We start from the raw sequence: 15,589 nt of genomic DNA, 5'->3' as shown, positions 1-15,589 counted from the left end.
AATTGAGCATTTCTTCATGTACCCATTTTTTTCATTAGAATATCTTCTTTTAAGAAACATATACTTAAATGTATTACACATATTTAAATGACTATCTATCTATCTATCTATCTATCTATCTATATATATATATATATATATATATATATATATATTTGTTGTTATTGTTTTGAGTTTTTGTATATATTCTCTGGATATATACAAACTTGCCAGATGCATAGATTACAAATATTTTTACCCATTTTAAAGCTTTTCTCTTCCCTTTGTTGATTGTTTTCTTTGTTGTGCAGAAGATTTTTGATTTGTTAAACATCCATTTTTCTCTTTTTACTTTGTTCCCTGTGCTTTTGAAGTCTTCCCCAAATAATTCCTGCCTACTCCAAAATCCCAAAGCTTTTCTCCTGTTATTTGTTTTTTTTTCCTAGTAGTCATCATTTCATATGATTAAAGACTTACATTTAAGTTTTTAATATATTTTGAGTTGACTTTTGTAAATAAAATATTGTGGTCTAGTTCATTCCTCTTCATGTGGATACCAATTTTCCCAGCACTATCTATTGAAATGGCTGTATTTTCTCCACTTATCTTTGCATCTTGGTTGAAAGTCAGATAGCTAAGATAAGTGGGATTACTTCTAGGCCATCTGCTATACTCCACATATCTATGTGAATTGTTTTTATGCCCATACTGTATACATTCAATATTATAGTTTTTTAGTATGCCTTGAAGTTAGGTAGTTCCTGATTTGGCACTCCCTGGTTTGTTCTTTTGCTCAAGACAGCTTTGGTTATTAGAGATTTTTCATTTTGTTTTCTTTTTCAGTTTCATAGTAATTTTAGGGGAAATTTTTCTAGTTCTATAAAGAATGCCGTTGACATTTTGGTAGAGAATAAATTGAAAATATAGATCATTTTAGGTAGTACAGACATTTAACAATACTGATTCTCCCAATCCATGAACATAGTATACATTTCATGTTTATTGCAACACTCTCCACAATAGGTAAGAACAATAAACAACTGAAATGTACACCAATTGATAAGTGGATAAATAAAATGTGTTACATATGCACAATGGAATAGTATTCATTCATAAGATGAATGGAATTTTGTCATTTGCAACAACATGGATTGAACTGAAAATCATTATGTTAAATGAATAAACCAAGCACGCAAAAATAAGCATTGCATGATCTCAATCATATGTGGCATCTAAACAAAGTGGATTTCATACAAGTTGAAAGTATAACAGTGATTACCAGAGGCCAGGGATAGTAGAAAAAAGAAAAGGATGGGAAAAGATTGATCAATGGATTCTAAACTACAGGTATGTAGGAATAAATTCTGGTTGTTATTACACAGTAGGGTGGCTGTAGATAACAATATAGTATAAATATTGTAAAGGTGGAAGGAGGAATTTCAAATGTTTTCACCAGAAAGAAATAGATGCTTAACCAATCTAAACATTATAATATGTACCTATATCAAAACATCACATGGTATACCACTAATAAGTACAATGTATGTATGATTTTTTTAGTTTATAGTAAATTTAACTAAAAAAATTTAGAACACAGTTATGTGAATTTATATATATCTCACTTTCTCTATTCCAGCATTTCTTAGAGTATGCTTTTTCTTATTCTTCCCCAAATTTTCTCCTTTCTCCTTCCTCTTTCTCCCTTAATTTAGTATTTACCATTTAGCTCATAAGATTAGATTCATCTCCCTATTGCCATTTTTATTTAACATATATTGTCTTTTTAACACAACTTTGATTTGACCTTCATCACAACATATGTCAGCATATGTCAGTTCAGATTTGAAAAAAAATCTAAATTAATTATTTCTATTTCTCTCTCTCTCTCTCTCTCTCTCTCACACACACACACACACACACACACCAAAACTAAACAAATAACATCTGAATGAAGGCTTTTTTATTCTATGTGACCCTCAATTGATCCCTCCTCCCTGTTTCCATGGCACCAAATAATGTGCATTAAATGAAAATAATTTTCCAGCATTAACTCTTCAATACTTAATCAATTCTCTTTATACATAGGTTAGAAAGATTTTAATTCCATATATCAATCTAGGTCCAGTTCATCACAATCTTTAAATCCTACAAATATAATTGGTTCTGGAAACATACACAACATTAACCTTCTGAAACAATTCGCTCTGCATTGTGGCAAGCAATTAGGTTTCAAATTTGTTAATCAAGAAGGATAAAGAAGTGAAAAATATAAACATTAAAAAGCTAAATATAAGTTCCATTTAAATACATATAACATTATAATTCATGGCCATACATTCTGGAAAAAATACAGCATTCATTTGCTAATTCTACTTTCAGGGGAAGGCACCTTGTATGATAAAGTGTCAAAATATATAGAAACTGGTGCAGAACAATTTGCATTTTCTACTCTGTTTCACAGGACACTGAACCTGATTTTGTCTGAGAAATTAAGAGACTTACTTGAATATTGTCTAATATCCCTTCAAATTCTAAATACATACTGGTCTGAACCTCTTCTTTAATCTCAAAGATGACTCTTTGTCCCTAGACCCCATACACTATTTCAAACACTCACTATTTTAGTAGTATACCTCAAATAAAATCTAAACCAAAATTATAAAGCAAAGTGCATCCAGTTGGTTTTCTCCTTTTAATACAGTCTATAAAAGAAACTGCATTTAATCCAACAGTCTTCTTTAGGTTGTATTCTATTAGAGGAAATTGGGCCAAAATTGATCTGGGTAGTGAAATTTATCATTACACAGAGAAAATGGACAATGAAATGTGATTAGGCTACATATGCCCATCATTTCCTTTTTCAAGAGCAAGCTTTGAACAGAAAAGCCTGAATCCAATGAATCAATAACAGTAAAAGCAAAATTGGAGGGCTGTCAAATCAACTTAATTCCTCTCTTCTGATCAAGTGGCATCCAATAAGCTAAAGCATAATGCTAATAATCAAATTAGATTGCTTTTGACTCTTTTTATCCAGAGTCAAAATACACATCCAAGTGTAACATTTTTTATGTACTAAACTTTGAAAAGCTACTAACATACCAATATATTGTCGAATTAAATGCTTGTAGCATACTCAGGATGAGGCAAGGGACAAAATTATGTTTGATTATACACTTAAACTAAATGGACAATTAAAATAATAGATTTCTTTCATCTATTCGACAAATATTTCAAACCTAAAGAACTTTTCAAGCATCAGCATATTAATAAGGTTTATCCCTTTCAATAATATTCCTTTCGCAAACAGCAGGCATTTTTCATTCTTTGTTGCTTTGGAAGACCTAAATGTACCATTCATTCAATCATATCACATGCTTTGGCACCTGGCCTATAGGTATCTTTCTTATGGGTCCCATTAGCAATTTTTAACACAGTCTTTACAATATTACATAGTAATTTCCTGTGTATAATAATTGAGAGGAATTATGACTTGATATTCTTTCAAATGTATATTTTCCAGTATAGCAATAGTTATTGAGTGAATGAATGATTATGAAAATATAATGTTTTTCATATGGTAATCTAAGAATGTGAGATTGAGTAGGGATACAATTGGCCTTTAAGGAAAAAGAAACTTATTTCTAAAGTCCTCCTTAAGAGAAAATTTCTTTTCAAGTATTATAAGAGCCATAAACATAAATTCAAAGCTTCACAACATCGTATTTTGCAAAGGCAACACTTAATTGAAGAATATGGTGAAGAATGGATTGCAGGAAGCATTTCAATGTAGATACTAGGCAGAAATGAGAATCTAACTGAGTGACACACTATATATCTTCACATTCTCAAAACTACACTGTCTTCAGAGAGTGTTCCTGGGATTAGAAAGCAAAAGAGATGGATACACAATTAAATATTTTCCTCCAACAAATATATATATCTTGATAATCTCTAGACAGTTTTTCATCTAGCTATGTATGTGAAGTTTAGGCAGAAGAAGTCTGTAATCAAAGTGTAAAGGTGAAGAAAGGAAAAAGAAATCATACAAATCTCTGAGAAGTGGACTGTGGGTAGTAAATTTTGATAATATAAAATAAGGTTAAATGGTAATGAACAGAGTCAAAGGTAAAAATTCAAAGCCAAGAAAACAATTTGAGAGAATATTTTTTTAAAAATGGGAAGAGTTCATAAGGCATAAAAGTAAAATTACGGCATCATTTCTTAAGAATGGCTTCTTTGTTAAAAGCATTTATAACCAATCCTAGAACGTGTCAGTGCCAGAAAGTCCATGTTCCTTTCACTAGCCTTCTTTTATTTTCCCCAAATGTGATTTTCCCAAAGGTACATGAGGCCAGTACTTGCATTTACCAAACTCTGTCTCTTAATAGAGGTGTCAGTTTAGCAGCAACACCCATAGGGTACGCAGGAAAACCAATGGCAGAACTCAGCACATCTTTAAACACAGAATGCAACATAAAACAGAGTGGAAACAAAGGGTGGGATGTCAGCCATTGCTACAAAGTTACAGAAAATGAACAATGGAATCAGGGAGTGATCAATACAACCTTACAGAGTTTGGCCTTTAAAAGGCATCAATGGTTCAGGGTTATAAAATGTTGTGCATTGTTTCAGTGGATGTGTGATTTTCAAAAGAAAACTAAAAGGGTATTTAAACATTTGCAGATGGAACAGATGGCAGAAAAATAAAGAAAAAGAAAAAGAAAGCTATACTTTGTAGATTACTCTGCCTGGAGGTCTGGATAGGATCTAAAACAAGGGCATGCCTAAGAGATTTAATATAAGTATGTGGTCTTTTGTACAGAAACACATACACACACCATACACACACACACACACACACACATTTGCATTGATGGGGACCAGAAATAATCTGAATATCACAAAGTCCAAATAAAAGAAGAAAAAGGCAGGTGTAGTGAAGGCCTGAAGAAGTCTGATATGATGGAACAAATTCCCTTCCCATAAGCTAAGTCACCAGCAAAAGACAACTGAAGGATAAAGTACTTTGCTCAATTGGAAAAAATCTCCTTATCAAATTCTGTTTACTCAGTGAGATCTGGATAAACAGTAGATCTGATTTGCAGCTAGATAAAAAGTACCAAGTCAACTGATAAGTGGTCTGAATAGATCTTAATATATTAAGTAAGATCTAGTTGGCAATTTATGCAACTATTAAAGTCTTTTTATTTCTTTTCACTATGCCTCAACTTTGCAGCCTAGAAAATAAATATCTAGGAGACTTGAATTACAAATAAATTTTCATTTAAATTACTATAGATGTCTTTTGTTCAACTAAAGACCCAGAAATATTTCCCTAGGAACCCTATTTCTTTAATTTTCAGAAGAAAAGCTATAAACTTTTAAAAATGCATTTTCTTTTCTTTTCTATTTTTTATTAATTGTAATCAGTTACACACGACAGTAGAAAGCTCTTCAATTCATTGTACACAAATGGATCAGAATTTTAGACTTTTTGAAGATGTCATAATTACTTTTTAGAATGGGGAAAAGACTTGGAATCAAAATAATTATGGAAACTTGGAATAAAATTTATATTTATTGCAAATAGAAAAACAATTTGTTTGAAAATATATTCATAACCAAAAATGGGGGTTTGGGTGAGTGGGGTAGGATAGTATAAACTGTTGCATGTTAAAAATAAGTAAAATGGTTTTCCACCATGGTTAAAAATAATTTTGGAGTGGTCTGCACACAAGTAGCCAGATAGATCTTGGAAATGTCAAAAATCTGACAAGGCATATAGGACAGATATAACAAAGCAGTACATTGGAGCATATCACTCTCAATCTGGGTTCAGAGTGATCACTACTTTGAAGAAAATTCTTTCCCACTTCTAATATGCTGGCATCAGCTCACACTGGCTCTGTTCTCAAGAACTGAATGTGCACCTCTTCCCTGTTCTGCGTCCTGTGCCAATTAGGCTGGTAGCTGGAAATTGGTCTTCAATATTGTCATAAACTCCACAGGAAGCTCCCTTTCATCTTCCTTCCCAGAAGGCTAGTTACTGAACATTACCAACATCCTTCTTCTATGTTTTATCATCTATCTGAACAGTGCCAGGATAAGCCATTGACACTGCGCCAGGGAACCTGTGGATGAGGTGCCATGTTGATGGTCGGTACTCACTGTCATTGTCAGCCCATAGACCAGGAAAGCACAGGACATTTTTGCCTCCAGTGTCACTGGAGCATTCATAGAACAGTGTCTGCACTGAAAGCCAGAGCATGGGCTGGCTTTCAGTAGAGATGGGGAAAACCTAACAAGATGATAAGATAGCAGAGCTTCCAAAGAACTTTGAAAATTAAAAAAAGAAGAAGAAGAAGAAGAAGAAGAAGAAGAAGAAGAAGAAGAAGAAGAAGAAGAAGAAGGAGAAGAAGAGGAGGAGGAGGAGGAGGAGGAAGAAGAGGAAGAAGAGGAAGAAGAAGAGGAAGAAGAAGAAGAAGAAGAAGAGGAAGAAGAAGAAGAAGAAGAAGAAGAAGAAGAAGAAGAAGAAGAAGAAGAAGAAGAAGAAGAAGAAGAAGAAGAAGAAGAAAAAAAAAAGTTGTTATTGTTCAAGTTCCACTTTCTTGGTGCACCTTTCACATTAGGCTCAATTAATTGTTGTTTCTTCTTTGTGCTTTGTAGTTGTTTGTATCTATCGTGATGATTATTTTATCTGGGCTCTGATCAAGTTGAATCACAAAAAATGTCATTTTCTAGGTAAAAACCAGTTGGATAATGATAATCTCATGCAGTTCAATCTAATACAATTAATTGCTTGATATTTTTACTCTTCACTATAAGTTTTTTGAGGGACTCCATCATGTTTTATTGATCAATTGATTCACTACCTAGACAGAGAGCTCACGTGAGTGTCAATTAAATCACAACTAAGTGAATGAGAATCAGAAAAGACAAGAATATACCAGTAACAGCTTTCAAGAACCCACATGTTTCAGTTAAGAGCATTAACAAATAAAAATAAATTCATATTAATAATAAAGATTAATATCACAGTAATGCATTGGTAATGCAAACATGGCATATTAATAATATTAATATCATAAAACAGCAATAATATTAATATGACACATTGATGTTATTAATAAGTATATTTTAATTAATATATAATGATATTAATAATAAGAATTATTAATATTTTACTATATCTTTATTGCTATTTTATATATTTGTATAAACTTGATAGGTCTGCTATGGCAGTGCTACATAGTCAATGTGTCTATGACATTTATATAAGGACTTGTGGGTTTACAGTGTGCTTATTCTATCTTATATACAGGTAGCCCTGAATATATCATGGAATTCTAGCCATAACTCAAAGTCTATCTAATAATAGTTAAATGACTAATCTTACAAAAAAAATTACTTATATTCTTGGAATTAGTATATCATCAACTCATTGATAGATCCTTTACAACAATACACAGATACAGCATGACTCTTCTACCAATGAGAAAATCAGAGTATGTAATTGAAGTTTTACTTTGTACTGTCAGTACCAGTACACTTTTTCCAGCTATATTTACTTTGTCAATGTAAAGAATAAACAGAAGCAGATTTCTAGGAGCAAACAGGAAAAATGATTTCACACATCTAAATATAAAATGAGTTTCAGCCTTGTGGAAGAACATAAAACAGAAGAAAGGCAATAATAAATATTGTGCTTCTCCCTTGTGACAACTGAAAACCTGGCCTAAAGTGGAAAGTGACAAGCTATGCCCTTCAATTAGCCATTAACATATCAGTAGGTGTAAATTGCAATAGGCAATGTTGACTTTAATTGGAAGATCCCTATCATATCTCTGAGTGTAGCTTTGTGACTCACAAAAAAGTCATTTTATTCTCTCACTTTATATGATAGTACAGCTAGAGGGTAACAAGTTCAACCAAAACAAATAGAACATAAAGGTTTATTTTATCTATGGTCTCCAAGTTGGTGACTAGATGCATTGACCCAGCAAGAGGAAGGTGTTAATGATTTCTAATGGCAGATTAAAGATAGAGAACCATTTAAAATTGTATTCAGTTCAACAGAAAGTATCTAGGGGTAATTGGGATAAAAAAAAAGGAGTGTCAAGAGCAAACAAACATCACCTTTTCCTTGACTACTAAAGTCTGTATAATGAGGGTCTAGATCAAAGTCTGCAATAGTAACATTGGTTACTGTTCATAAACTTAAGTCATTAATACTGACCTGCATCATACAGCGAAATCAAGGCATTGAACAGAATTAAAGATGTGAATAACCAGTCTAGAGTAATTAGATAAAACTCTTGACCCATAATGAATTAGGTAACCATGTGCTTCTTAATCAGTGGTCTATGGAGCAGCTGGACAGTGGAAAGCTGAGAGTTTATTTGAAAAGCATGAAGTTTCAGAAAAAAAATCAACAAATAAGTATGACCCATTCTCTGGGTATCTATTCTCAGATATACAGGTAGTGTAAACAGTGATTAGTTACTTTTACCCAAGCCAGACTATCTGGATTCAAATCCTATATCCCAGCCCTATAAAGTGTTCAAGGAATATAACCTCTATGACCTCAGGTTCCATGTTTACCAAATGGGAAATTTAACAGTGCTCCTCTCGGAATTGTTATCACTAAATGAATTAAAAAACCTAAAGTTTTTGGACTAGGAATTGGTGCATAATAAATACTAGGAAGCAGTTGCTATTAGTATACTTACAGACAGTTACCAACTGGAAATAGTCATAAATTAAAATAGAACACAATACAAACTAATAATAAAGTAGAAAATTTAAAAGTACTGTATATCTAGAGTTTGCCTTTTCTAAATATACATTTTCTTTATCAGAAGATTATTAACATCACAACTATTTTCAATTTGAGAAATACAACTATTTCACTATATGTACATATGTGTATTCATATACATATATATTTTATATATATACATATATAATATATATATAATACTTATGCTTGTATTGCAAAATAAAAGAGAATTTAAAAAGTAGAATTGAGGTTGGGATATGGAATGTCCTCCCAAAAGCTCATGTGTTGAGAGAATGGTCCTCAAGGGTGCAAGGTTCAGAGGTGGACTTTAGGCAGGGATTGACAATGCTCATATTAAGACAGGAGAAAATTGCAGTCTATTCTACTTCATAAGGTTCCCCCCCAAAGCACTGTGTGCTTTGCAAATATTATAAATCCACTTATGTTTATCAAGTTGGTAAAAGCCAATTGTAAAATGCCATAGTTGATGGATATTATTTTCCTTTCAGGGTAGGGGTGTTTTATATATGAAATTTATGAATTAAATAATGGAAAATATTTTAAAAACACTGTCCAAGTTTTTCCATGATATATTAGATTGGGTTTTATTGTTGAGCTGCCTTTGCCACTTTCCGATTGGTGAGATAAGTGATAAAGCTGAACTTGCGTACTGAGGATGACCTCTTTTGGCTTCTTTGGGCTGTTAATATAACAGCCACTGAACTAGCTAATTAGTTTGGCACAATTTCAAGCTATTGGATTGTAGGAAGTGATAGAGCACAACAAGGCATCTCTGGCGAGAATAACTATAACTCATCCTATTCTGGGAACCATTCTTGTGGAAAGGACTCTCGCAGTTTTTGATCTCTGGCACTGACTTGGAATAAAGAAAGACTCCCATTTAATTCATCATGGTAACATTCAGTACTGGGCAAGCATAGTAAGGAGGCAGCGATGCATAATCTATGTAAGTAATGCATTAAGGCCAGCTGCTGCATGTTGTCATCCAGGCAGCAAGCCTTTCTCAACAGAGAAATATTTTGGAAAGTTTTATATCCAACCAAATTGCATTAACTTATGGAAACATAGGCAAGTGGAGAGCCCTCCATAATCCTCCTTGGGATGGTTCATTTTAGGTGTCAACCTGACTGCGTTAAGGGATGCCCAGAAAGCTGGAAAAGCATTACTTCTGGGTATGGTCTATGGGGGTGTTTCCAGAAGAGATTGGTATGAGAATCAGTATACTAGGGAATATGTGCCTTTTCCGAATGCAGTCCTCTGTAGTGCAGAACAAGAAAGCAGAGGAAGTGTAGATTCTCTCCTGCTGAGCTGGGACATCATCTTCTCCTGCCCTTGGGCATTAGAACTCTAGGTTCTTGATCTTTTGGACTCTAGGAGGGATTTACAGCAGTTTCCAAGGTTCTCAGGTCTTTGAACTTGAACTGAGCTACACAAGCACTTTGCCTGCTTTTCCATATCATAGCACATTTCAGCCTCCATTGTCATGTGAGCCAGTTCCCATAATGAATCCCCTCTCACATAGCCATATGTATGCATGTGCATACACACAGATACATACATACACACATATTCTATTGTTTCCCCCCCCGAGAATCCTAATAGAATCCTATTAGAAAGAATGTATGTAAAAACTATAACATCCTCAAGTGCCTCAAAATACAAATTCCAAAAAGTCTCACATATTTAGACTTGAAATTTGCAGACTTTTCCAAATTTTGAGAGGTTCCTTTTAAAAATCACTTCCCAAATATTTTAACTATAGGAAGAGAAGTTTCTTTTTTGTCAGATTTACTCAGATGTCTAATCTTCATGGTACATGTAATCTGTTACTGAAAAATGAGTGAACCAATCAGTTTAGAAGACCTAAAATATTATAAAGCTCATTGTGTCAAAGTGTTTCTCTTGCTACAAAAGGGGAGCACACAGCTTTAGAAGCTGGAGTGGCTTTGGCTGTGTCCTTGGGGTCTATCGGTTAAGATGTGGAGGGTTAGTGACACTGGCCCCCAAGATCAACACATGAGCACCAGTTTGTGTAAGCTCTAAGGAAACTGTACTGTTTCACATCTCAGAGTTAACCCACTGCAACCATATTTGACTCCTTCTAGATGGATCAGAGGCTCCTTAGGTGCTAATCCTAGGGATTTCCTTGGAAGTGCCTACAGCCAGGCCTGGCAACAATCTGAAAGACCTGACCACCTGGTGCACTCTCTCCCTGATCCTTTGGTGGGAGTACGCAGTGAAGTGCTCTCTTATTTTTAGTCAATTCCAAAATTATCTAGTCTGTATTTTGCTCTTATATCTCAGTTCTCTTAATTCCAGTCCTTCTCTCTCTCAAACATTTTAACTGTACCTCTTGTGACAAGGTTTAACACACTTGCATACAATCTCAGCTACTTCTCTGAATTCCTCATCATCTTCCTGACTTCTTGGTTCATCCCTGACAGGGTGGCTTCTCCTTCAGTTCTCGCACAGGTAGCCTTTCTCCCTAGCACTTGTGCCCCTAAGGTCTGGCAGTTGGTCAGCTTCCTTCTTATTCTACATGTCCACCTGCTGGGTGTCTGTCTCCTTGCATTATCATTTTCATGTAGGCACCTCTTTGGCACATGATTCACAGCCTCCACCACCCGAACTCCTGGCAGGGAGACCTAAAGTCATCCTGATCTTTATGTTCACTGTCTTCATCATCTCCATTCACTTCAGTTTTTCAGTCTATTTCTATGCCCTTGTTCTGGATTGCACTAACATTATCCTTAACAGTTATATTGCTATTTTGACATTTTCCTCTCATCCAAGCCTCCTTTTCTTCTTTGTCCCTCTATTCCCAATATTCTTTCTCTCAAAATTTGTTAATAGCTTCAATTATTTTGCCCATTTGTTTTTTTTTTCCTATCAGATATTCATAAAGATGAAATCCACCATCAACTCATACTTTGCTAATATTTACTGAGCACTTATAGGTCACACGAACCAGAGCTACTAGGGATAAAATAGTGAACCAAACATTTACAGGCTCCACTGCTCAGCCCTTTCCATCTAGAGGGCAAATAAACATATAGAAATTAATAGAAATATAGGAATTAACACAAATAAAAATGGAAATATTATAAGGACTGTCTTGTTCTGCTCTTGCTACTGTAATATAACACTTGAGACTGGGAAATTTATAAATAACGTAAGTGTATTTCTCACAGTAACGGAGGCTGAGAAGTCAAAGATCAAGATTTTGTAGACTTGAGTCTGGTAAAGACTGATCTTTGCTTCTAAGATGGTGACCTGATTCTGTATCCTCTAGAAGGAAAGTATTATGGTTTAGATAGGAGGTATCCCCCAAAAGTTTATGTGTGAGAAAATGCAAGAAAGTTTAGAGGTTAAATGATTGGGTTATAAGAGTTTAGTCCTAATCAGTGCATTAATTTCTTGATAGGGATTAACTGGATGATGACTATAGGTAGGCAGGGGGTAGCAGGAGGAGGTGGGTCCCTAGAGGCAGGTCTTTGGGGTATATTTGTGTGTTGGTTTGGAAAGCACTCTCTGCTTCCAAGTGTGATGTTCTGATCCACCTTCTTAGGCCACACACTTCCACTATGATGATCTGCCTCACCTTGATCCCCAAGGAATGGAGCCAGCTGTCTATGGACTGAGTCCTCCAAAACTGTGAACCTCAAAATACTTATTCTCCTAAAATTATTCTTGTTGGGTCATTTGGTCACAGTAGCATAAATGCTGACTAAAACAGAAGGCATGCTGTATCCACATACATCACAAGGCATAGATGGGAGCAAACTCACTACCTGAAGACCATTTAAAAGGGCTCCTATCCATTGAAGTCTCTGCCCTTATAGCTTAATCACTTCTCAAAGTGCTACCTCTTAGTACTGTCACATTGGGATTAAATTTCAAAATATGTATTTAAGGGGACTCATTCAGACCATGGCAAGGACAAATACCCTACTAAGAAAAAAAATCCTAAATATGCTATAATTAAGCATCTACTTAGCTCTCCAAGCCCACAGGGAGTCAGTGGTCTCTTTCCCTTTTATTCCTTTAGGATGCATCCTCTGCTTAGAAAGTGTTTTCTTTCTCTCTTTGGCTCCTGACTTCTCTGCTTCTGGACAACTACTTCTACTCTCATCTCCTTCAAGGTCCGAAAGGTGATCAGTGCCAAGGAAGGCATTGCTATGGCACCTTACATGTCCCCTATTGTGGAAGGGATTTAACTAATCAGGTAGATTGCAAAGAGGAAGTGGTAAAATGGAAGGTGGCTTCCTTTCCAAGGGAAGGTTATGGTACATGTTGGGAAATACAAGCAGAGAGTTAAAACAAACAAACAAACAAACAAAAAACTACTGAAGTAAAAAAAAAAATTCTACTGAAGAAGAATTGGGTAGATGTGAACTGACTGCACACAGAAAGGAAAGGAACAGGGCTACACAAAGTTAACAAGAGAGTTTTAATACCTCCTACAAGGGAGAAAACTTGGAGAAAAGGGGGAGATCACAACACAGAGTTGCTAGGAAGTTTTCTTAATTTCATTATTTTCTCTTCAAGGAATATTACAACAGAGACCTGAATTAGTGTTTTAGGCTTCTAGATGTTCAACTGTGGTCCCTTCATTTTGGAGGGGTTTGGTGGAGGTAGAGAGGTTTATATGCAGAAGTAGTTAGAAGATTCTGAGCTATATTTTAATTACTTGGTGCTCAATGCATTGCATTATAATTGTTTAATTGTATGTTTTCCCCCAATAAATTTTAAGCTCCATGAGAACAAGAATTATAATTAACTTGACTAGCACAGTACCACTTGTTGAGTAAGTGGTCAAAACTCATTTATTAAATGAATATAAAGTATAACTGCATGAATGAACATACTATTAAATATTTCTGAAACATAATTAAATTAGTCAATAAGATAGCAGAGGCTAACCATTCAAAGCTGCATAATTGCTAATAAAGGAAACAGCAATTACTATTAATTTTAATCTTCCTTTGAGAAGAAATATATTGCTGCTTGAATTATGTATTATTTTATAATAGTTTGATTTTTAAAAGATATTATTGAGATAACTTAAGAAAAAAAGAAAAAAAATTAAATTTTTATACTTATGTGAACCTATAAGTGTTTAATGGGTTAAAAGATATAGTGAGTTCACTTTTTGCCTCATATTCATAAAATTGAAAGGGGAGAAACCAAGTGAGGGAAGGAGACTGAACAAAGGGTGTACAAAATGAGAGACAATTATGAATTGGGCAAAAACCACATGAGGTTGTGAACAAAAAAAAAAGTGGGGGAAAGATGATTACATGGAGGGAAACAGCTCATTCAAAGGGAAATAACAACCAAGGTTTATTTTCACAAACTCTTTATTTTACTTTTCATAAATACTTCACTTAATCCTTTGCATCAAGAACTAAAACTGTCATTCTTGGCTTCTAGTACACACATTCATAGGAACACACAAAACACCACTTAGCGCTTTTCTTTTAATCTAAAACAGAAGTGTACTACCATTTCTTACTTTCTTTCCCCACCTCTATTGCTTAGCTATTTCAAAAGGTAATATTGGTTACCAGTATTTTAATGTTTAATGTGATTTTCTTCGTGAGGAATAGTCCAGAAGCTCCTGAAACTCTGAGTATGACTCCTCCATTTAAACAGTCTATGAACTTCTTGCTACCTCTCAGATCAGAACTTCCTTACCTGACTTGTGTGATATATCAAAATCCTATCAAAAAAACCTCATCTCAGCCACAGTTGTGTAATGATCTCCGCCTGACAACTGTCACAGAACTCTTGGCTATTTCCCGGAGCATGCCTTGCCTTTTCCTGAGTGAGTGCTGTGCCACGCAATTGTTTGCAAATCTGAAACTTCATCTATCTGTTATTGACTTGATTTTTTTTGGTACTTCACTGTAACTTTTTTTTTTCAGAAAACTTTTTTCTCTTATTCCTTATTTGAAGAAAATTTATTAGACATAAATATTGCCAAAAATTGTCCTGTGTTAATGATTCCCTTTTTTCAAAGCTGATAACAAGGAGTAAAATTCAATGTGTTCTTAAATATTCTGTTTTATTATGAGCATATTGTCATTCTGTTAAGTAATGAGAACTTCAGAGGTTATTGAAGGCTGTAGAGCTGTATTTCTTAGCTTGCTTCTTGTGCTCATTTTCTTTTGCCTTTTAATGTGCAATTGTTGCCTTTTAAGGTCTTGAGAGTGTTTTTACTTATTTTGATGATGAATGTTGTGGTTTGGATGTGAGATGTCTCCCCAAATCTCACATATTGGAGAATGCAAGAAGGTTTAGAGGAGAAATTACTGAGTTGTAAGAGTCTTAAACCAAAAAATCAGGGATTTAATCCCCTGATAGAGATTAACTGAATGGCAACTGACACAGTAGGGTGTGGCTGGAGAAGGTGGTAATTGGGACATGGCTTTGCATACTTGTTTGTATCTGGCTAATGGACTCTCTTCTCTCTCTGCTTTTTGATCACCATGTGAACTGTTTCCCTCTACCACACTCTTCCGCTATGATATTCTTCCTTACCTCCAGCCCTGAGATATGGAGCCTACTGTCTAAGGACTAAGACCTCTGAAATTGTGAGCTCCCAAATAAATTTTTCCTCTTTTACAGTTGTGCTGGTTGGGTCATTTAGTCATAGTAGCAAAAATCTGACTAAAACACGGAGACTTCCAAATTAAAATTGTGACACATAACGCATTAAACATTAAGTATATATGATACTCTGCTAAGCTCTCTGTTTATGTCCACTTTACATGTGAGGAAATTGACAAGGAAGTATTTGTCCAATTT

The sequence above is a fragment of the Marmota monax genome, unplaced genomic scaffold, assembly GCF_021218885.2.
Source record: "Marmota monax isolate L192 unplaced genomic scaffold, Marmota_monax_Labrador192_F-V1.1 WCK01_AAM20220418_F8-fsc00016, whole genome shotgun sequence".
Classification (NCBI taxonomy): Eukaryota; Metazoa; Chordata; class Mammalia; order Rodentia; family Sciuridae; genus Marmota; species Marmota monax.
The sequence above is the reverse complement of the archived record's forward strand: the minus strand, read 5'-3'. Positions refer to the sequence as shown.